The sequence below is a fragment of the Mauremys reevesii genome, linkage group 6 (genome assembly GCF_016161935.1).
Source record: "Mauremys reevesii isolate NIE-2019 linkage group 6, ASM1616193v1, whole genome shotgun sequence".
NCBI lineage: Eukaryota > Metazoa > Chordata > Testudines > Geoemydidae > Mauremys > Mauremys reevesii.
This window is the reverse complement of record NC_052628.1, coordinates 111,423,705-111,445,661: the sequence shown is the minus strand read 5'-3', so window position 1 is coordinate 111,445,661 and position 21,957 is coordinate 111,423,705. Positions and strand designations below refer to the sequence as shown.

At 41.1% G+C, this 21,957-nt stretch overlaps 1 long non-coding RNA gene across 2 annotated transcripts in view; it reads left to right on the top strand.

The window, feature by feature from the left end:
* Positions 1 to 21,957, top strand: part of LOC120407472 — a 123,681-nt gene that overhangs the window by 39,841 nt on the left and 61,883 nt on the right. The window contains exons 1-2 of one of the 2 annotated variants that reach the window (XR_005600010.1): positions 864 to 986; positions 18,000 to 18,125. This is a non-coding gene — a long non-coding RNA (uncharacterized LOC120407472). Of the gene's footprint in view, positions 1 to 863; positions 987 to 17,999; positions 18,126 to 21,957 lie in introns of those variants that run through there. The other variant, XR_005600009.1, reaches the window with a different exon arrangement.

Below are 21,957 nucleotides of genomic sequence, written 5' to 3'. Positions count from 1 at the left end.
TGTAGTGCATATCAATTTACCAATCAATTAGTACCTCACCAATCTCCACTAGTGGGTGGGCACTCCAGTGTGGGGTTTTCAAATTAGTGGAGATATGGGGCCAGTGGAAGTGACATCATGTATCTTTGCAGGGCAAAGGAGGCATTCCTCCTCTCTCACTGGCCCCACTCAGTAATGCCCTGGAACGGAGAGAGTTCACTGAATGTCAGTCTGTCTGCTGGTGATGGTGGGGTCAAATTGTCAATTACCTCCTGCAGCTCGGATAGGGCCCTGGGAGTGGAAAGGAATCCTTTGGACAAGAAAGAAAGGGGAGCAGGGAAGCCTTAGAAAAGTTGTTGCTCTGCTCCTATTTTTCTGCTGTGGCCTCTAGCTGCCAACTCTGTGGCCCCAGCTCAGCTGTAGCACTGAGCAAAGATGTCATCCACTGCACTGTTTTGTGAGGCAGAGGCCACGTTCCAGCTCTGGCCCTTCCTTTCCTTCCACTGGGGAGCAGAAGAGGATATAATTCAACCTAAGCAATATTTATCTTGCTTCTTTCTGTTGGCGTTTGTGTGTGAGAGAGAACTGTGATTTATATTCCAGGATTAGTTTCAGGCTTCAGCCATCTTTTTTTTTTTCCCCCTTTGCTTCCATGTGTGACATTTTTGGGTTGAATCCAGGCCAGTGAATGATCGTGTCACTGCCTGACCTGCAATTCCGTCCGTGTGCCTTAAAATCTGTGTTGTTATGACCCATAGCTCGGACATCAACAGCCAGCATAGAAGAGTAACACTCTGGCTTTAACCACCATTTTTTGTTTGCAGAGCAGCCCCTCAGTCCTGTAATTCTCCAAACTGTCTCCCTGCAGCATCCAGCCCTCTCCTGGAACACTGATAGAAGTTAAATTTGCTACTCCTTTAAAGAAACAGAAACAGCAGCTCGTTATCTTGACTGGTGTTAACAATCACTTCAGTTCAACCAAAGCACTCAGCTGTCTTAGATAAAAGGTAAAGCAAGTTTATTCAATCAAAAAGAGAGGTTTCAAGTGATACTAAGTATAAGGAACAAAGATAAAAATGGTTACAAGCAAACAAAAGTAAAAATACACTTCCACGACTAAAACTTCATTTCAGCAAGTTACAATTTTTGCCTAAGTTTCTTACCTAAACTTAGTTCACAGATGCCAACCCCCTTTGTTGAAGGACCCAACACTCTGTTAGTTCAAGAGCTCCAGCCTCTTGAATCCCAAAGTGATGGACAGCTATGGGGTTCTCCCTTCTTTTTATAGTTCAGTAAATCTTTTAGAAATATATTCTTTGAAATGTATGCCCAGACACTTGGCTTCTACATGCCAGCTGGGGTATAGATTCCATGCTGTCTTCTCCCCTGCTTGATAACTGTTTACCTATGTGTAAATTTTATTTCTGTTATCTCTGCCTGATGACCAGACTAGTCAGACATGCAAATACACATTGCTTTGGCTAAGGCAGACTGGTTTTCTCCATTGCTTGCCAAACACATGTTAAGACTTAATTCTAGCACAGATTTATAACTTTGTGCACATCCTGTACATGCACCACACAATGATTTTCGGGGCCAGCACGTTACCAGTTTGTATACAATACAGATTGTGACAAAAGTGTGTTAGATGTAGTGATTATGTCAGGCCTGAAAATAATTGCTAACTGAGAAGTGAAGGACTAATGGCCTCTGTGTCGCACTCTGGTCTCAGCTCAAACTTAAAAATCAAAGCTCTTAAGAGTTTTCTTTTGTGAAAATTTGGTGAAATTCTTCAGGGTAACATATTTTGGGTCCATTCCTAAAGAAAGCAAAGCTCCCATTGAAGTCATATAATGATGATGTGGGAGAGAATTCCTTGTTGGATATAGTTCACAGTCTGAAAGCATATGAGGATCATTGCTACAGTACATAGACTGGGTTACAGCTTTTGACTCTGTACTGTAGCCTCACCTACACCATTTACTCCAAAATTGATATCACAGTCCATCGCTTCTAAAAGTCAGTGTACCATCCTTCATGTAAAGTGTTAAGATTCCTCTCTAGACTAATATTGCCAAAGGTTAAATGACATTAGTATTCAAGTTTGTGACTGTGTAATATGCTGGTATAATCCTCAGGACATACTCTAATGGGTAGTCATAGTTCCCTGAATACTTCCACTGTGCTATAGGTATAAAAATCTTTCTGATAGAAAATTGTATTTTAGTGTGAATAATTGAAAATACCTCAAGAAGTGGGAAGAGGGAGAGGATGCACAACACATTCAGACTAAATATGTACACCCTAAGGTATAGTCTACAATGGACTGCTTTTCTGAAAAATGTACATTTTTTTTTCTTAATGATTTTTAGGAATATGTTATAAAAATATTGTCCCATAGCATCTGGGCATGTGACATGAATTAAAAATAAAGCATCACCTTATGTTGCTCTGTCCACAATACAGAGAGAAAAAGCATCCCCATGGTCATTTTCTTATCGTATGTACAACATGCCTCTGGTGGCACATAAACAGGATTTATCAGCAAATTTGGTCCACTTGTTGGATCATTTGTTTCCCTAGCTTGGGACAGGTACTGACTGAGAGTGTGATGTGAACCTTGAACCATGCCCCCCATCCCTCTAGTTGAAACATCCTCTACCCCAGTTATCATAGTACCGTGAAAACTTCCCATGGATATGGATAGAGATTTCTCTAATAATATTAGAAAGAGAAATACTGTTGGGAATTTTTTTATAATGGAAGACTTGAACCACCCCAGCTATAGATTGAAAATAAATGCTACTAAATCTGGTAGAGTCCAGTTACTCCTGGATATGATAGATATGTTTTCTTCATCAACGCATCACTGAACCAATAACAGGTGAGGGAATTTTACACTTGGTTTTGGTAAGCAGTAAGGACATCCTAGAAGAGCTGGTTATAGGAAATAAACAATGCAGTGTGGATGGGGAAGAGATTAAATGTAATTCTAGGTATGTCCCAAAAACTAAATGAATACATTTGCCTTGGTTTTCAATAAGGATGACAGTATGGGATGTGGGCATGAAGGCAGGATGGCTGATGGGAATGCGTGTATAGATATGGAAATTTCCACATCTGAGGTGGAAGAAAAAATTAAATATTAGCACTCAAATCGGGGAGACCAGCTAATTTCCATCCCAGAATGGAATGGAAAGAATTGGCACAGGAAATTCCTTGTCTGATAGATAGATTTATTATAAATCCTTGCTATTTGGTGGTGTTTGACTGGAGAATAAATAACATCATACCTATATTTATAAAAGGGTGGGAAAAAGTGATCCAGGCAATTACAGACCTCATAGTTTGATTTCAGTGCTGTGCAAGGCTTTAGAACAAATTTTGAGGTACAGAATAGTTCAGTTTGTGGAGGTAAATGGAAAAGGGGATGTAATGCAAAATGGGTTTACCAAAGGTAGATCATACCAGACTAACCTGATTTCCTTCTGTGAGAAAACAACTGATTTTTGTTAAGATAAAGGAAATGCAGTAGATCTAATATAATTGGATTTGAGTAAAGCATTTGGCATGGTACTAGATGGGAAATGACTAGTTAAATTAGAGAAGATGGCAATTAGTAAAAAAAAAATTCCTAAGGTGGAGAGGGAATTGGTGAAATGGGAGAAGGCAACAGGTTGTGCTGAAAGGTGAAGTGTTGGACTAGAGGGAGGTTACTAGGGGAATTCCTCAAGAAATGGTTTTAGAACCAATCTTATTCAGTATTTCTATGAATGCCCTTGACACACACAGTTGGAGAGTGCTAATGAAATGTGCTGATGATCCAAAGTTGGGAGGCAGCGTCAATACAGAGGAGGATCCAGATATTATACAGGAAGATCTGGATGACCTTGAAGACCTGAGTGACAGAAATGGGATAAAATTCAATAGTACAAAGGGCAAGGTCATGCACCTAAGGTCTAATTACTATAATTTCTGCTACAAGCTGGGGGATCATCAGTTGTAAGCAACAGAGGAGGTGAGTGCCCTGTGTCTATGGGTTGATCACTGGACAACTGGATGAGTATGAGCCACAAATATGATGCAGCTATGAAAAAGGCAAATGACATCCTATGATATATTCAATGAGGCGTTTCTGGTAGAAATAGGGATGTATTAATGCTATTGTAAAAAACACTGGTAAAACTTTATTTTGAATACTGTGTACAATTCTGGTCACCTGTGTGCAAGAAAGGTTAATTAAGATTGGAACAAATGCAGAGAAGAGTGACAAAGATGATCAGGGGAATGGAGGTGTGATGGGAGTCACAGAAACCCCCTTGGGACTGCCAACTGAAGTGCTGAGACTACCTCTGAGCCCGTTTTCCCTCACAGCTTGGGACTTTGGAACCCTGCCTGGTTGTGCCAGACACACTTTCCTGCTACAGCCACAGCCCCAGGTCTGAACCACGTGCCTCAAAAGCTGCAGGCTAAACTGAAAACAGCTTAAGAAGTGCTCCTGTCTTCAGCACTCAGATGCCCAGCTCCATATGGGGTCCAAACCCCAAATAAATCTGTTTTACTCATAAATTGATCGCCCTCTATAACACTGATAGAGAGAGATGCACAGCTGTTTGCCCCCCCAACCCCCGTATTAATACAGACTCCGGGTTAACTAATAAGTAAAAAGTGATTTTATTAAATACAAAAGTGGGATTTCAATGGTTCCAAGTAATATCAGACAGAGCAAAGTGAATTACCAAGCAAAATAAAATAAAATCACACAAGTCTAAACCTAATACAGTAAGAAAATGATTACAGATGAAATCTCACCTCAGAGATGTTCCAGTAAGCTTCTTTTACAGCTGGCTCTAGTCTGGGTTCAGCAATCACTCACACCCTTGTGGTTACTGTCCTTCATTACAGTTTCTTTCAGGTAGCCTCTCCACCCCCAAAGGATATCTCCTAAGCCAGCTGAAGACAAAATGGAGGGGTCTCCCTAGGGGCTTAAATAGACTTTCTCTTGTGGGTCGAGACCCTATGCAGAATCCAGCTGCAAGATGGCATTTTGGAGTCACATGGGCAAGTCACATGCAAGGCCGGCTCCAGACCCCAGCGCGCCAAGCGCGCACTTGGGGCGGCATTTTGCCAGCAGGGCAGCAGGTGGCTCTGGCTGACCTTCCACAGTCATGCCTGCGGGAGGTCCACCGGAGCCGCGGGACCAGCGGACCTACCGCAGGCATGATTGCGGAGGGTTCGGTGGTCCCGCAGCTCGGGTGGACCTCCCGCAGGCGTGCCTGCGGATGCTCCACCGGAGCCGTGGGACCAGCGCACCCTCCGCAGGCACGTCTGCAAGAGGTCCCCCGGAGCCGCGGGACCGGCGACCGGCAGCGCACCCCCTGCGGCATGCCGCCGTGCTTGGGGCGGCCAAATTCCTAGAGCCGCCCCATGTCACATGTCCATGCATGACTCAGAACGTTACAGGTGGCAGCCATTGCTCACATGCTACATGGATTGGAGTCTTCCAAGGTCCCATTGTCCATTAAGTATTTTTGATTGGGCACTTATCTTGCAAATTCCTTCCTTAAGAAGCTGACCAAATGTCTTACAAAGGCTACTGAAAATCAAACAAATACAGAGCCAATATTCATAACTTCGAATACAAAAATGATACATGCATGCAAATAGGATGAATATATTCATTAGATCATAACCTTTGCAGAGATGTGTTACATGGCATATGTAGCATAAAACATATTCCAGTTTTGTCATATATACATTCATAAACATATTTCCATAAAGCACTATGGGGTGCAACATCACAGGAGGGACTATCTCCATCCTTAGAGGTTTTTAAGGCCCAGCTTGACAAAATCCTGGCTGGGATGATTTAGTTGGGGTTGGTCCTGCTTTGAGAGGGGGGTTGGACTAGATGACCTCCTGAGGTCTCTTCCAACCCTAATATTCTATGATTCTATTTTATGAGAAGAGATTGGAATAGCTTGACTTGTTTAACCTAGTGAAAAGAAGACTGAGCAGGGATATGATTGTTCTCTATAAATACATCAGGGTGGGTAAACACCAGGAAGGGTGACAAGGTCCTCTATTTAACATAGAGGACAATGTTTGCAAGGTCAAATGAGTATAAACTGGCCATGAACAAATTCAGGCTGGAAGTTAGAAGGTTTCTAACCATTGGAGGAGTGTGGTTCTGAAACAGATTTACAATAGGCTTAATTAGTTTGAAGAAAGGGCTGAACAAATTTATGAGTAGGATTGCATGACAGGCTTGCTTGTGATTACAGGGAGGGAGGGACAGATTTCAGCAGCCTTGGAGGTTCCTTCTGGGTTATATTTTATGTTCCTAAAGGCTCGTGTTTCAGGGCTTCAGTTAGTCACATCCAGCAGCTAGGAAGGAATTCCTTCTGCCCTCTCAATGTATTCTGGGTAGTTTTGGGGTCTCCCTCCTCTGAAGCATCAGAGATGGCCATGGCTGGAGATGGGGCACTGGACTGGGTGGGCCAGCGCTCTGTGGTGGCACTGAAAATTCTTTCTTTGACCTGCTTTGCTGGCTGGCTCTTACTCCCATACTCAGGTCTGACTGACCGCCATATATGGGGTTGGGAAGGAATTTTGTAATTGTCCATGACTTTTTCCACTTCCCCTCCGCAACCTGGAGTGTGGATGATTTATCAGGATTATTTGAGTTTCTCATTTAATCAACTCCTGGCTATTGCAGGGGCCTCAAGGTTTGATACTTCTTGGTCTAACCTATTCTCTGTATGTGGCACACAAGAGTTTAGTTTCTGGTGGGCTTTAGTAATTTCACCTAATTTCAGTTGTTGGTTTTAGTGAGCAGATGCTGGGTCATGTTGGTGGCCTGTGGTATGCAGGAAATCAGACTAGATTATCTGGTGGTCCCTTCTCTTAATCTCTCTGTAGTGATCCATAGCTTTACATACTTGATCAACAGATAAGGCTTTTCTGTGTTCTAAAAGCCAGGAAACTCGGGTTCTGGCATGCTCTGAGAGGGAGCAAATTTCATAGTCCCTCACTGGTCTAAATCTCAGCAGAAGACAATGGGTCGGATTTTTTTTTTTTTTGGTCCCCACTGTCTTGCACCTTAAATAGTCACTTCCACAAAATGGATGTAAAATGCTACCATTTTGATTGTCACATGTTGTATCTACTTCACTGTCACTCTGGCAGGTGTAAATGATGAGACAGTGTGAATGTAGTCCACTGTTCAGTGTGTGTTATACATCCCTCTCAGTGCCAGCTACCAGACCTATTCCTTTAGCTCAAGCTGTGGAGGCTCTTGCTTCCAGTTCTGGAGAGGCCCAGTTCAGTTTCTGAAAACGATCACTCTCCAGAGCTCAGAGATGGGGGTATGGAATGCAAGTCTGCAGGGAGCAGGACTTAGGTTATATCTACATTATAATGCTTACAGCACCACAGCTGTACTGATGCACCTACAGTGCTGTAAAATCTCTCCTCTAGCTGCTCTGTGCTGACGGGAGAGAGCTCTCTACCATTGGCATAATTAAACCACCCTCAAGGAGCGGTGGTAGCTATGTCAGGGGGAGAAGTTCTCCTGATGACATAGTGCTGTGCACAGTACCATGTATGCTGTCATAATTTGTTACTCAGGGGTAGAATATTCACAACTCTGGGTGACATAAATTTTGCTGACATAAGTGGTAATGAAGATAGGGCCTAAGACAGGGGTCGGCAACCTTTCAGAAGCAGTGTGCCGAGTCTTCACTTATTTACTTTAATTTAAGGTTTCGCGTGTCGGTAATACATTTTAACGTTTTTAGAAGATCTCTTTCTATAAGTCTATAATATATAACTAAACTATTGTTGTATGTAAAGTAAATAAGGTTTTTAAAATTCTTAAGAAACTTCATTTAAAATTAAATTAAAATGCAGAGTCCCCCGGACCGGTGGCCAGGACCTGAGCAGTGTGAGTGCTACTGAAAATCAGCTTGCGTGCCGCCTTCGGCACGCGTACCATAGGTTGCCTACCCCATGGCCTAAGATCTCTTCACCAATGCTTGGGACCCAGCAGGAATCAGGGTGGAAGATTTCAGTTGATTTGAATTTGGTTTTATTAATCAATCTCCCAGGAGGTTCATTGTGAAATTATCTATGTGAGGGAATTGAATAGCCTGGCATAAAGGCCAGTCTCATATTACTAGAAATGTTAGGACCGTAAGAAAGGAAGAGTGGGTAGAAATTGGTGTCATTCTGAGACTATCAGCATAGGTAGAAACAGATGCTTCTCATGCGTTCACCATCATAAAAGAACTCTGACACTTAATGTAACTAAACCAGAGACAAATTTACAACTTAGTTTAAAAAAGTCTTTGTACGGACTATAGAGGGCTGAATATAAAACAAAAGAAGTTGAATTAAGTGGGGAAGATGCAAGGGGTGGGGGTGAAGGCTTCAGTGATGATATACAATCCACAGGGATAAAGAAGCAATTCACTCTTCTTTCCCCACCCTCTTTGCCAACAGTAAAAGCTTTGTACTAATGGCAAGGCACATATCTGTGTGTGTTTTCATTTGGTTTGGTATTTTTGTTCTGTTTTTGGTATCCTATAAAGCATAAGTTACTGACCTCTTCTGGAAGAGGAATAGTAGGTAGAAGATAGTCTATTTTATTATTACTGTTTCTGAAAACCTATATGTTAGCGATGCTATTTAAGTGTGCTTTAGTCTCATTGAGTCAGTATTTCATTCCACTGTATCACAACAAGCTACTTCAATTCTAGGGGAAACAAAAACTCAGGTCCAACTTACAGCAGAGCGAGTAATGTGAACTAAACTTACTTGTCAGGTTCGTAAAGCCAGACATTTGCTGGGTGCTTCTGTCACACAAAGATGCACTCATGGGAGCATATGCAATGAAGGATGGTGGAGAGTGCTAAGTCTCTCCAATGTGCTGCTTAAACTTATTTATCCCCCTCTAATTTTCGGCAGGTGAATTAGAAATATTTGAGCAGCATTGTATTTCTTTTTCACCTGATGGAGACCTAAATCCCTAGAAAGATACCTCAAGTAAGGACCTTTGTCTTTATTTTCAGCTAAAAATAAAATCCTGTTTCTCTACTCTTTCTCCTTCGTGCCAGACTGGTGGTGCTGAATGTTGATCAGCCAACTCTTGATCGAATTGCGGACAGTTGTTTTGGGGGTAGGGTTACAACCTGGCTGGTATTTGACCAGCCTGGCCCTTTTTTTTTTTTAAATGGATTTGCCAGTTGCCAGAAAAATAATTTAATCTGCTGGGTTTTTGTATGTGGGCCTAAAGATTTACATTACTGTCATGATACCCTGGGATATCTAATATTAAAAGCCTGTGTCCAGCTAAAGATGCTGCAGTGTTCCCACTTCAACAGTTTAAGCAATAACAGATCAAAGCTGTTGAAAAATACAGCAGCTGTCTGCCCACCAACACACAAGCACACCGTGCATGTGTGTGAGAGTGAGGATTTGAGTCTCATGAGTGTGAGGAGACGTGAGATGTTATCAATCTTCTCTATATGCGTCATCTCTCTAGATACTGTGTCAGTGGTTCTGAACCTTTTCAGGCTACTGTACTCCTTCAGGAGTCTGATTTGTCTTGCGTACCCCCAAGTTTTACCTTGTGACAGATTCCCTGGGGTGCAGCCTGGGACTGTGGGACCACTGTGCCCCTCTGAACACTCCAGCCTAGGCTGTCTCTCACAATGCCTTGCTAGTGACAAGCAGCAATCCCTCCAGGTGCTGTGATCACTCAGCACAACAGCATGTGGAGACCCCACGCCCAGCTAGATTGCATGAATGCTCCCAGAAGCACTCATGAATCACACAGAGAAAGGCACCAGAGCCAAATTCCTACCAGCTACCAGCACTGTACCACAGGAATATACTGTCTTGCACTGCTAAATTTATTAATTGGTTCACCACTGCATCAGTGGAAAGTGGATATACACCAGCCTTTTCAAAACCTGAGCAGATTTGCCACACACTTCATACAAACTCACTGGTAAAGATAAACAGTTAAACAAATTGATTGACTACAAAAGATAAATATTAAGTGATAGGCAAAAGTCATGAATTAGTTCCCAAAATGAAATATAACCATGCAGTCTAAACTCTTAACCCTATTAGACTGGGCAACATCTAGACTAAGCAGATTTTCTCACCCCATTGGATATTGCAGTCCATAGTATACAGATTTCACTCTTGAAATCTGGGTCAGTCCCCTCAGTTGGGGTCTTCAGACTGTACTTGTTGCTTGCAAGGATGAGTGAAGGAGAAAGGCCAAGCCTGGGCCCCCTGTGTTCAGTTTTATACCCTCAGTCCATGTGCTTGGGAAAGCACAGTTCCAGGCATGTCTGGGTGGCATTGCTCAGTCTCCAGGCAAGGTTAAGTAATTCCCCTGGTGTGGCCTCATGCAGGTGAGTCATTGAATTGTAGCGCCCTTGCTGGACAATGGTTATTGATAGATAATTTGTCACCCTGCCCGGCTGTTGGTTACTTTCCTTGCTGTTACCTCTGGAGAGCTAATATCTGGCTGATTCCCCCACTTACAGCATGTTTTAGTGACAACCGTGCAACACAATTCTCATAACTTCATATACATTAATTATCTACATATATGGATAGAGAAATCCACAGATCATAACCTTCCCCCGATACCTCACGCAGCCTGCTTTATATGCAAGATCACAGTTATATACAGATGAGGAATATGGGGGTTACAGGACGCTCCCCCAAAGTATAGAATCTCACACATTTCATTTTAAAACTACTTGCTTACAAAACCAGACCTAAAAATACAAAAGTGTCACAGCACACTATTACTGAAAAATTGCTTCTTACTTTTTCATTTTTACCATATAATTATAAAATCAATTGGAATATAAATAGTGTAATTACATTTCAGTGTATAATATATAAAGCAGTATAAAGAGGTCATTGTCTGTACGAAATTTCAGTTTGTACTGACTTCACTAGTGCTTTTTATGTTGCCTGTTGTAAAACTAGGTAAATATCGAGATAAGTTGACGTACCCCCAGGAAGACCTCTGTGTATTGTCAGGGGTACACATACCCATGGTTGAGAACCACTGCAATAAGTGGCTGTTGGTGGGGGGAGGGGTTAGGGTTTCAGCAGGTTTGATTTTGGTGGGGAGGAGTGCAGGTTTTTTGGCATTTCAAAGTTGATTACTCTATTTGGGGGTCATTTATCCAGCACTCAATTCAGCCAGCTTATGCTTTTCCAAGTGCCACACTGCATAGACCACCTTACCTGAGTACACATGGCTATTTTCATGGTAGCACATGTAAGCTTGGTTCTACCACCATTTTTAGTACATTTTATTGCTTTTACCTATGAAAGGATCAGATCAGATAACTTAAGAGCACCACACATACCAAACCTCCCTTGTTAGATGTGAACTTGAACTGAACTTTTTTGACTTTCTGAAGTATTCAGATAAATGTTTCCCCTCCCCTCCCGCAAATCCTGATTTGTCTGGCACTGGCATCAGAAGCAAGAAAATACAAAAAGAGGTTTTCCAAGTGGGAACAGAAACTAGAATGTCACATTTTCTGAGAGATCCTGTTCCCATGAGATTTCCAGGCCTAGTTTGTAGAAGGTTCTGATACTGGGATAACCATTTAGCTAAGGTCTTTGTTGCTTATCTCAACCACAGGTAATCTCTTTCACTTGTGCGTGTATGCAAATAAATTTGTTCTGAAAAGTAATTGAGATGTCCAGTACAAAGCACTATTGTGCTAAAATAGTGTCTTCCTGCTTCTAACCATAGGGCCTAATCAAAGCTAATCAAAAGCACTGGGAGTCTTTCTGTTGAGTGCAGTGGGCTTTGGATCAGACCCATAATCCTTCAGAGAAGTATTAACTTACAAATAATGTAGTATAAACTAGTGCAAGTTTGTTAACTAAGAAAACTTTCTATTGTAAAACCGGTAATTGGTGACTACAGCTACCACAGCTTAGGTCCTTTGCTATAATACTTAAAAATCACCATAATCACATCAATGGTGTAATTGGCCACACATTAAAGGACTGTTATTACCCTTTAAAGTCTTTGTTAGAGATGTACACTGTGTGCCTTCTGATTCATCTGGCTCTGTTTTTCCCTCCTGCATTTGTTTCACGTCACTTCAGCATGCATATTTAGCAAATTTTAAAGAGTAGCAGAATATGTTTTCTGTACCCTGGTGATAATGATTAGCAGATCAAACAGAATCATGGCATGATTAAGAGGAAAGAACTCTCATAAGCTCATGTGGGTGAAGAAGGAGGCACAAGGATGGCTTTGAACCTAGGAGATTCCCACACAGGCAGCTGACTACATTGCTGTTTTGTCACTAGATGATCAAGGGGAAAAGAAAAATGATGGTGAGAAATTTGATGACAGCTCTTTGTCCAAGCTGCTTTTATATCAAGGTGCACTTCATAGTCTATTACATATTAAGATATAGTATTACTAGAGCTGTCAGAGACATTTAAGAATATAGACATTTTAATTTAAATGACCTTAAAGGAGTATTGTCTGCTGCTTTTTATATAATATATATAATTTAAAACATGCCATTTTTTTCATACTTTTTGGTGCCCTGACCCTGTAATGAAATTTATTAAATATTTTGATTTTTTCCTACATTTTCAATATTGATTACAATTGCAACGCAGAATACAATGTGCACATTGCTCACTTTATATTATTATTTTTATTACCAATATATGCACTGTAAAAATGATAAACAAAAGAAATAGTATTTTTTCAATTCTCCTGATACAAGTACTATAGTGCAATCTCTTTGTTGTGAAAGCAGCAAAGAATCCTGTGGCACCTTATAGACTAACAGACATTTTGCAGCATGAGCTTTCGTGGGTGAATACCCACTTCTTCGGATGCATCCGAAGAAGTGGGTATTCACCCACGAAAGCTCATGCTGCAAAACGTCTGTTAGTCTATAAGGTGCCACAGGATTCTTTGCTGCTTTTTCAGAACCAGACTAACACGGCTACCCCTCTGATACTTTGTTGTGAAAGTGTATCTTACAAATGGAGATTTTTTTTGGTTACATAAGTGCACTCAAAAACAAAACAATGTAAAACTTCAGTGCCTTCAAGTCCACTCAGTCCTACCTCTTGTTCAGCCAGTCACTAAGACTAACAAGTTTGTTTACATTTACTGGAGATAATGCAGCCTGCTTCTTATTTACAATGTCACCTGAAAGTGAGAACAGGCATTTGCATGGTATTTTTATAGCTGGCATTGCAATGTATTTACGTGCCAGATATGAAGGGGAATACAAATGTTTAGCATTGCGCTACATTACTTGTAATGGGGGAAATTGAAAAATAGTATTTTTTTTACAGTGCAAATATATGTAATCAAAAATAAATATTAAGTGAGCACTGTACACTTTGTATTCTGTGTTATAATTTAAATCAACGTATTTGAAAATATAGAGGGACAAGTGGCATTCAGTCACACGAGACTGAGCAATAACAGGTCTGCGATTCCCTTAGATGTCTGGGGCTGCTCTTGCTTTACACTGACTGGCTCAGCGTGCGTCTACCCTATGCCGACAGGTGTGTGGGTAACCCGTTGAACCACATTAATGATGGGGATCGGGGATTGCATCTATTTCCCATGAAGAAGGAATTCCCAGTAAGTGCGGGTTATAAGCTCGCGTACGTCCCTTTCCTTTGTACACACCGCCCGTCGCAACTACCAATTGGATGGCTTAGTGAGGTCCTCAGATCAGTCCTGAAAATGTAGAAAACATCCAAAAGTATTTAAATGGTATTAAATAATGGTATTCTATTATTGTTTAACAGCACAATTAATCACGATTACTTTATTTAATTGCTTGACAACCCTAGTTCCTTACCATGCAAATGTTAATTGTAGCAGAGAAAGATGCAGTGGACATCTAGTGACTTCAGTCTTTGGGTCAAATAGACTGAGAAATAGAAGTTTAGCCTGATTTTGGTAGTATTGTCGGTTTGCTAGAAACTGACAAGTTGCTTTTGATTTGAGTGAAACTTTCAAAACTGCAATAGTGTAAATGAGATTGACTGAGAGAGGGTCATCACAAGCCTTATTCAGAAAGCTCACTACACAGGGATAAATATCCATTTTAGTTTTACTTTCAGACAAAAGCCACATTTTGCCTGTATCACGAAAAGAGACAATTCCATCAAAAGATTATACTTTGCAAACTGCCCTCAAATTTGTGTTTCTACTTAACTCCTTAAAAATTCATCATTAGGCTTTAAAAGAGATCTCCCACTTTCCCCTTCTGACATTTATAATTTCACTACTGATTTTTCAGATTCCCACCCAGTCTTTGCATGAAAATCAAAAAGAAATAGAACTGAAAAGAAATGATTAAACTGTAGCGATTTCTTTAAAGTCACTTTCTACGCACTTCCCTTTAGTTCTCAAAGGAGATTCACTTAAAGGAGTTAGAGCTTTGATCACCATTCATCATATCTCCCCTCTTTTTTCTTACTCTTTACAGTTGCTTATCTGGACTAGCAACACAGTTTTTCCCTATAGGAATCATCCAGCTACGTTTCTTTAGAGCCAGAATTGCCAACAAAGGCCCTTATTTTCCAAAGCAAATAGGCATTTTTTTCCCCCTCTGTATAAAAGGAGCATACTATAAATGGCACTCCTGCACCTCTCCAATTGACAATAGGTATTCTCAAAGCTTCTGAGCAATGTCCTCATGAGAACTTAACCTCTTGCCTTACCAAATGAAAGGCTTTTAAGATATGGCCTGGTGCATCAACTGCTCCCAGACTCTCCCCTCGAGTCCTGGAGTTCCAGGTTGTAGCAGTGACAAGAAACCATTTGTTTAATCTTTGACAAGTCAATGTATTCACCTCTTTCACCACAACAACTTGCCATAATTATTTGGATGTGAACTTCACTGCGTGGGCCTGTTTCTAGTAAATACTAGAGCTAGGAGCATTATTTGTAACAATGGATTTTGTGAATTTTGCCTCTTGTTGTCATTGTGGAATGTCCTTGAACAGACTGTGAATAGGTAGTGTCTCATCCCCATACAAAGCAATATGTTGTGTATATTGTGTAAATCTCTAAGACAGAGCAGTAGATACAGTCACTAAGTGCACTTAAGGAGTTTATTTCCTTCCTGATTTTTTTTTCTGTCATCCATGTATGTCTGAATCTCAGCTGCAAAGAGTGGAATTAGATCTCTATAATAGCCTGTTTGTCCAGCTGTGAGAGATCAAGTCTGTTCTCCTGATGTCTCTGTCAACTAGTGTCCATTAAACACTTTTACTAGTCTAGTCATTAGCACACAGTATGAACAAGAGAGGTAGCCATAGCAACCCTGAAGAGACAAAGGAGCCTGTCCAAAAACACCCTTTGGTCCCATGCAGATGCAAGAGGATAATCCTAATATAGGCACCAGCATGGCTTCATTGTCACTTCCTCGCAGGTTTGCCAGTGAAAGAGGCCTCAGTAATCAAATGCACATAATTTTTTTTCACAATGCAACTGGACAAATTGGTGATCAAAACTGTGGGAGTCCTTAGGAGTACAGAGGAAGTGGTATTGGTATAGTCTGTTGTCACAGTGCATTAGTTCAGTGTAACCGTGGGGAGAGAGAGGGTTGATCTGTGGGTGACACACATTTTAAATTATTTTTTTGGAGAGACTCCATGATGATAATGGTACCATGTTGGCAGTGACTCCAGAAGGGGAAGAGCATGAGGGACATCCTGTAGAGCACCTTAACATGGGTGGTAACGGGTAAAGAGGAAGAACTCCTCATACTTCCAGAATGTCCTCAGAGAACTTCCGTATACCACCTCGTGTTTGGGAAGGAGCTGATACTAGTGCAGTAGGAAAGTCTGCATGGACAGTGGTTTCTGGAGATTGGCGATGAGCTGTGTGTATTATTCTGCATAGGCAAACAGCCAAGGTACAGACTGGACATTTTGAAAAAGGCTAAAATTATGAGTGTGGGCATATTTTTCAATTAACACCAACAGTCCCAAACCATGTAACCAGTCTGGTATATCGGTTGCTAGAACAGCCTCTGTAAGCCCCTAGGAAAACACCGCAAGCACTGTCATAGTGTTATCTGTGTGCAGAAAAGCCTGTGTGACTCAGGGTCCACTCCACTTTTCTCATAGTTGTGCAATGTGTTCCCATTTCTGGGGTGGCCCAGCAGATGCATCAACAGCACCACTAGCAGAGCCTCAACTGCATCTGTGGGGCGCAATGATTTCACTGACGAGAAAGAACCTCTGTTGTACTGGCAGCTGAAGAAGGATGTTTGGTTGGCTCTGGTTGATGCAGCTGTGCACCCAGGTCATCCTCCCTTGAGCATCTGCTCTGAATGTCTTACTGCCAGGTGCTGTAGACACCAACAGGCATACTTGCATTTCCACACAGAATGTGAGAGGGCTGTTTTTCATTAAAAAATTAATCATGCAGTCTTCCAGAATATGTGCCAATCATAGGGAAGAAGCACAAACAGCCGGGGATAAGGTGGAGGCAGGGCCGGCTCCAGGTTTTCTGCCACCCCAAGTGGCGAAGAAGAAGGAAAAGCCGATTGGCGGCAGCTCAATCCTTTGGCAGTTCGGCGGCGGGTCCTTCACTCCCTCTCAAAAAGGAAGAGAGGGACCTGCCACTGAATTCCCGCCAAAGACCCAGACATGCCGCCCCAATAGCGGATGGAGTGTCGCCCCTTTGTATTGGCCACCCCAAGTGCCTGGTGCCGGCCCTGGGTGGAGAAACTATCAGAGTATCAATAGTATGTACCTCGTTCATTATGTACTCCATAGCAAAAACCTGCCGGAAATTGTCTCATTTACACAGAAAGCACCCACTGACTGTTTGTTCTTTGTTTCCTCTGGAGGCCATTTCAGTTCCAAGAGAGAATGAGCCAAAGGCTACCAACTTCTGTGCTCGGGAGCAGGCACTTGGCAGACAACACAGTAGACAACCTGGCAGCATATTAGTGCCAGACTGCCATTTATTAGCACGCGCACACTCTCTCTCCCAGTTGTTGTTGTTGTTGTTTCCATGGCTTTGGAAAAACTTCTTTACAGGAAGAAAAAGATCGCTAGATCTGTCCACAAATTGATTAGAAAAATACAGGGACAGAATTTCAGCATTTCTCCACTTGTACACTTGCAAAATTACATGTACATGTACTTGCTGTTCTGCTTTTGTTAAAAAATTCTAACTCTTGCACACCCACTTTAAGTAGCATGAATCCTCCAAATTTTCCAGTTACTTGGAGTTGATTGTGAATTACACAAAATACCCTATTAAAAATTATTTGCTGTTCATAAAACTTAGAAAATGCAGTGTTGGGCATTCACATCCAAAAGGAAAAATAAATGAGTTGAAGGCTTCTGTCATGAAGACACTAAAATGGTAAAAACAGTTCAAAAGTGATTTTAATGAACAGACAACCTTTTTCCTTTTGTTAAATTGCCTAAATAAGTTCAAGAGCTGGTAGTAGGGCAATTCCATGTGGATTTGCTTATGCAGAGCGGTGCAGTCCTATGTTACCGTAAAGATCAAACTTGTTAATTTGTGAGAGATCAGCTTAATGAGTGCATTGCTTTTTTTTGCAGGGTACTGAATTCCCTTTTTGGGAGATTTCCCTGCGGACTCTATTAAAACTCTGTGTGTAGTAGTAATAATAATAAGTCATTTTCTGTTCACATCTCTAACTTTGCCTTTCAGAAATGACAGAATCACAACATAGTCATCAGCTGATGGAACCTAACAGTTTTAAACAATAAATATTTTAATAAGTGTAGTAGCTCTCTGTAATGTAGAGATTAGACGTACTTCTCCATTCATCTAGTAAGGCTGGCTTTCAGAAGCTTAGCTCTAAGCCCTAACACTTGGTAAAAGAACACAGAAATCAATATTAATTCTGTCTGTGACTAAGTGGAAAGTAAATGTGCTGCTTATTTTCACCTATCTGAACATGACCCAAATCTCTTTGCAGGTATCAAAGAAACCTCATAGAGTGAGAATTGGACAGTGCGGTGTCTTTGTGGAGTGTTTGGTGGGTGACTTCAACTTTCTATTTCCACTTGTGGCATTTGAAATTGCTGTCAAGTTCACTGTCTGGGTAAGTGCAATCTGAATTGGCCGTGGGTGGGACGGGAGAAGGGAAATCAACAGTGTAACTTATTTTCCTACATGAGAACTGAAACAATAGGAGTTGTAAAGTGTTTCTTGTCTTAATTGCATCTTCTAATGAACTGGTGTGATTAGAAATGTTTAATCATTGCTACTTGAAGGAATTTGGTACTAAGAGACTCCATGTTGTTTAAGTAAATGTAGGAATTGAATGGAAAAAACATTAACTAGATTTGGAATTGCATATTTATAGTCTTTTGGCATGTCTTTTTCTGTTTTACTTGTTTATCGACTATCCACAGCTGCTGAGAAGAACACTGTATTGTCAATTAAAATTAAAAGTCCTCCTTTTTCCTCCGTTAGCCTTTATATACTATTTCAGTTATTGACTGGCATTCCCCTATCTGTGTGATAATATCTTCATTTAAAAATTATTTGATTACAAGGAAATTGTCATTAAACAATAGCAAGATATAAATCACATAATATATTAACTGGGTTACTAATACTGTCTTAGATTATAATTGAAATAATGATATCTTATTTTCCTTTTACTACTTCTGCTGTTTGCTTGCATCTCACGCATCTTAGAAAGTGAAGCTGCGTGGCAATTCTCATGCATTGGTAGAACACTGTCGTAGCTAGGGCTGTCATACTGCAGTGAGCTCTGCATGGGCAGACCCCTGCACCTGCACAGGGCTCCAGAATAGATAAGGAGTATCCATGAGGGCATAGGGGATCTATTCATGTGGCGCACGTTGGAGGATTGGGACATATATTAGCAACAGTGCAGTGGAAGATTTAGATCCCCCCTGCCCCCCAAATTTGTTCTCATTTGGATTGATTTCTTTAGTTATAAAACCATGCACTTTATATCTAATTACTTGACAGTACCCCTTTCACAACTTGTCAAATCATTAATTGATACATTTTATCAGATTCCTCTCATAGCTGGACATATATCTATTGGTGTAACCTATGTAAAACGGCATTGTATTTGAATGACACCAGTGAGTTTGCAAAGTTCTTTTATTAGATGCTGGTGGTGCAGTGGCTGGGTAGACAAATTGAGCAATTAACGTGGATTCAGCAATAGTTTGCTCACAGCTTTGGACATTTAGAAAACTGTTAGTAAGAGAACAGATTCTGGCCAGAAAGCAGAGTTGCTCTTTCTTTCATTGTCCATCCATTCACAGGATTATTTTAAACTTCCAATTAGATGGCCACTCAATAGAGGGAGAAGGAACTACTGGTTAACAGATTATCAAAAGGACAATAGCCACTGTAGTGTTTTCTATACACAGAAAGCAAAACATGTACTTTCAATGTATATGACTTTTACTGTAGATTATAGAATACAACAAACCATCCAGTATAAAATATCCATGAGAGAGAGAGAGAGAGAGAGAGCATAAGGTAGCTCTCACCCTTTGAGATCTTCCCTCTTGAATTGTCTCAAAACACTGCTCATCTAGCAAAAACACAACTTCCATTTAAGGGTGTATTTAAAAAAAAAAAACAGAAAAACTTTTCTGCCAAGAATCATAGTTAGTGCTCCATGAACCATCTGTCTTATGATGAATCAAACCCACAACTCTCTGGCTCCAATGAAATGGTGCTACTGGTAGGCAATACTGACATGTAGCTGAAGGCAGAAGCTATTCTGTGAAAGGAGCATGTCTGTGCACCCACACAGTTTCACCCCCCGTTTCAGGTTTGGACAAACCAACAAAACAGAATTTGTGGGGATGAACAGCAGTTACTTTTCCCCCTGGATTGGGGATTAAAACCATACATAAATAGCCAATGATACTCAAATATTTCAGGGAACCTGACCTACCTTTTGAATCTGTAATAGTTTGAACCCAGGAAAAGTTTTACACGCTTAGAAACAGGTATCCAAAATGCAGTGATAGATTCACTTAACCTGGTCTCTGTCCCTTTGCCTTATTTTCATGCATTATGTGGCTTCCAGGTATGAATATTGTGCTCTGTATCTGTTCAGTATTAATCCAAATGAATTCACATGGTCATCAGCAGATGATAGGAATAAGCTTCTTTGCATTCTGGCAGACCACAGAGGAATGGATGGCTCGTGTAATGGGGTTTGACAGTGAAGACTGAAAACACATCCTGGATAGCCAAACAAAAAGATCATCTTCTCTTAATTTCAGATGTAGTACATTATAATGTGACATCACTATTATAGTTAACCATCTGTAATAGCTCAGTCCTATTTTAACTGTATTCTATATTAGCTCCTTAGTATGGTATTTAAGATCTGTAGCCAAGCACACTGCTAAAGGACAGAAATTTGTGGTAAGCTCCCTGAAAACACAGGCAAGTTTACAGTGTAACATAAACAGAACTAGATTGTGCTTGGCCATTATGTAGGGCATAGGGGCTTAAGAAACTTCAACCTCTTGGTGTCGCTTGTGCAAGGGCAGAGAACTTGTAACAGTCTCTCTGAGCAGGGAACTGCTTTTCTCTCTTTGCCCAGAAGGAGGCAAGGCCATGGACCCAGTTCTGCCCCCTTCCAGACCAGCCTGCGGACTGGAGCCTGGTACATGAAGGAAGCAATCCATATCTTCCTAGTGCATGGTGCAGAGTACACATACCACTCCCCCTCTCCTAGGCTTTCCTTTGGGTGGCTCTGTACTGTTCCCTACATAGGACTTTGTGCATGTCACACAATACTGTCCATGGTCCTGTAGTGACAACTCACATGGTGGTTTATTCCATATACAGGATAGAGTACTGAAGTAAAGCCTCTCACATCCCATACTGAAGCACTAATAATCACACCTTGGTAACACTCCTGAAAATACCATTCTTTGTAGCACTTTCTGGTAAATGCATTGTCTATCAAAATATTTAAATCTGTGGCTGAGTTAATTAGTATGCTTGTACCTTTAAAAACACAGGACCAGATTCTGATCTCAGTTGAAAGAGAGTACATCCATAGCTGACAGCTGGTGAAGTTACTCCAGATTTACCATACTGCTGTTTACATCAGAACTTGGCCTGCAGTACCTGCATCTATTGGGGAGGGAGGTGCCCATGAATGGTTCTAGTGCAAACACCAAACGGTTTTTGTTTTACTTTTTTAATCTCTACAGTACTTACTTTTAGTCTCAGTTGAGTATATTTGAGGGGAGAGGGTTTGATTTTTATGGCTGTTCCTCTCCAATGTGGATCTTGGAATGATCGTCCCAACTTCAGTCATTTTCAGGCTAAGTTACATAATGTGTTCTACTTACAATTAACTGGAGGCTTCAGGAAGTATAGTATCCAGCAGTTGTCATCTGAGAATGAAAACCAAGGGCATGGTGGGACAATCTTTTTAAAGCCCTGACTATACTGAGAATTGGATATCTTTGACACCGCTGCTTATCCAGGACTATGTTGTAATGGCCAAAAGAGAGCAATGCTCATTTTGCAGGTTCCTAAAGTTAAACTTTCCAGAAGCAATGACAGGGCTTTCTCTGAGAAGAGGGTCTTTCATTTAGAATGAATTCCATTTGGTTGGTTGCCAGAACCTGGCTTTGGCAGCTTAGAGTTCATTTTTACAGCATGTTCAATTGTTTAGCTTTCAGTTAATTTGTGGTTTTGTTTTTCGGTATCTGAGCAGTTTGCCTGAACACATGTTTTGCCTCAATGGTGGCAGTAGACTTTTGGCTGTATCCATTTTTGGTAGCTTTTGTATTGTTTTCTATAGTATTGTTGGATCCAGCTGGCCTTTGTTTTTGAGAAGCCTTTGGGGGGAGAGGTGACTTATTTCAGTTCATCTGTTAAAATACTTATCTCGACATATCCGTAAA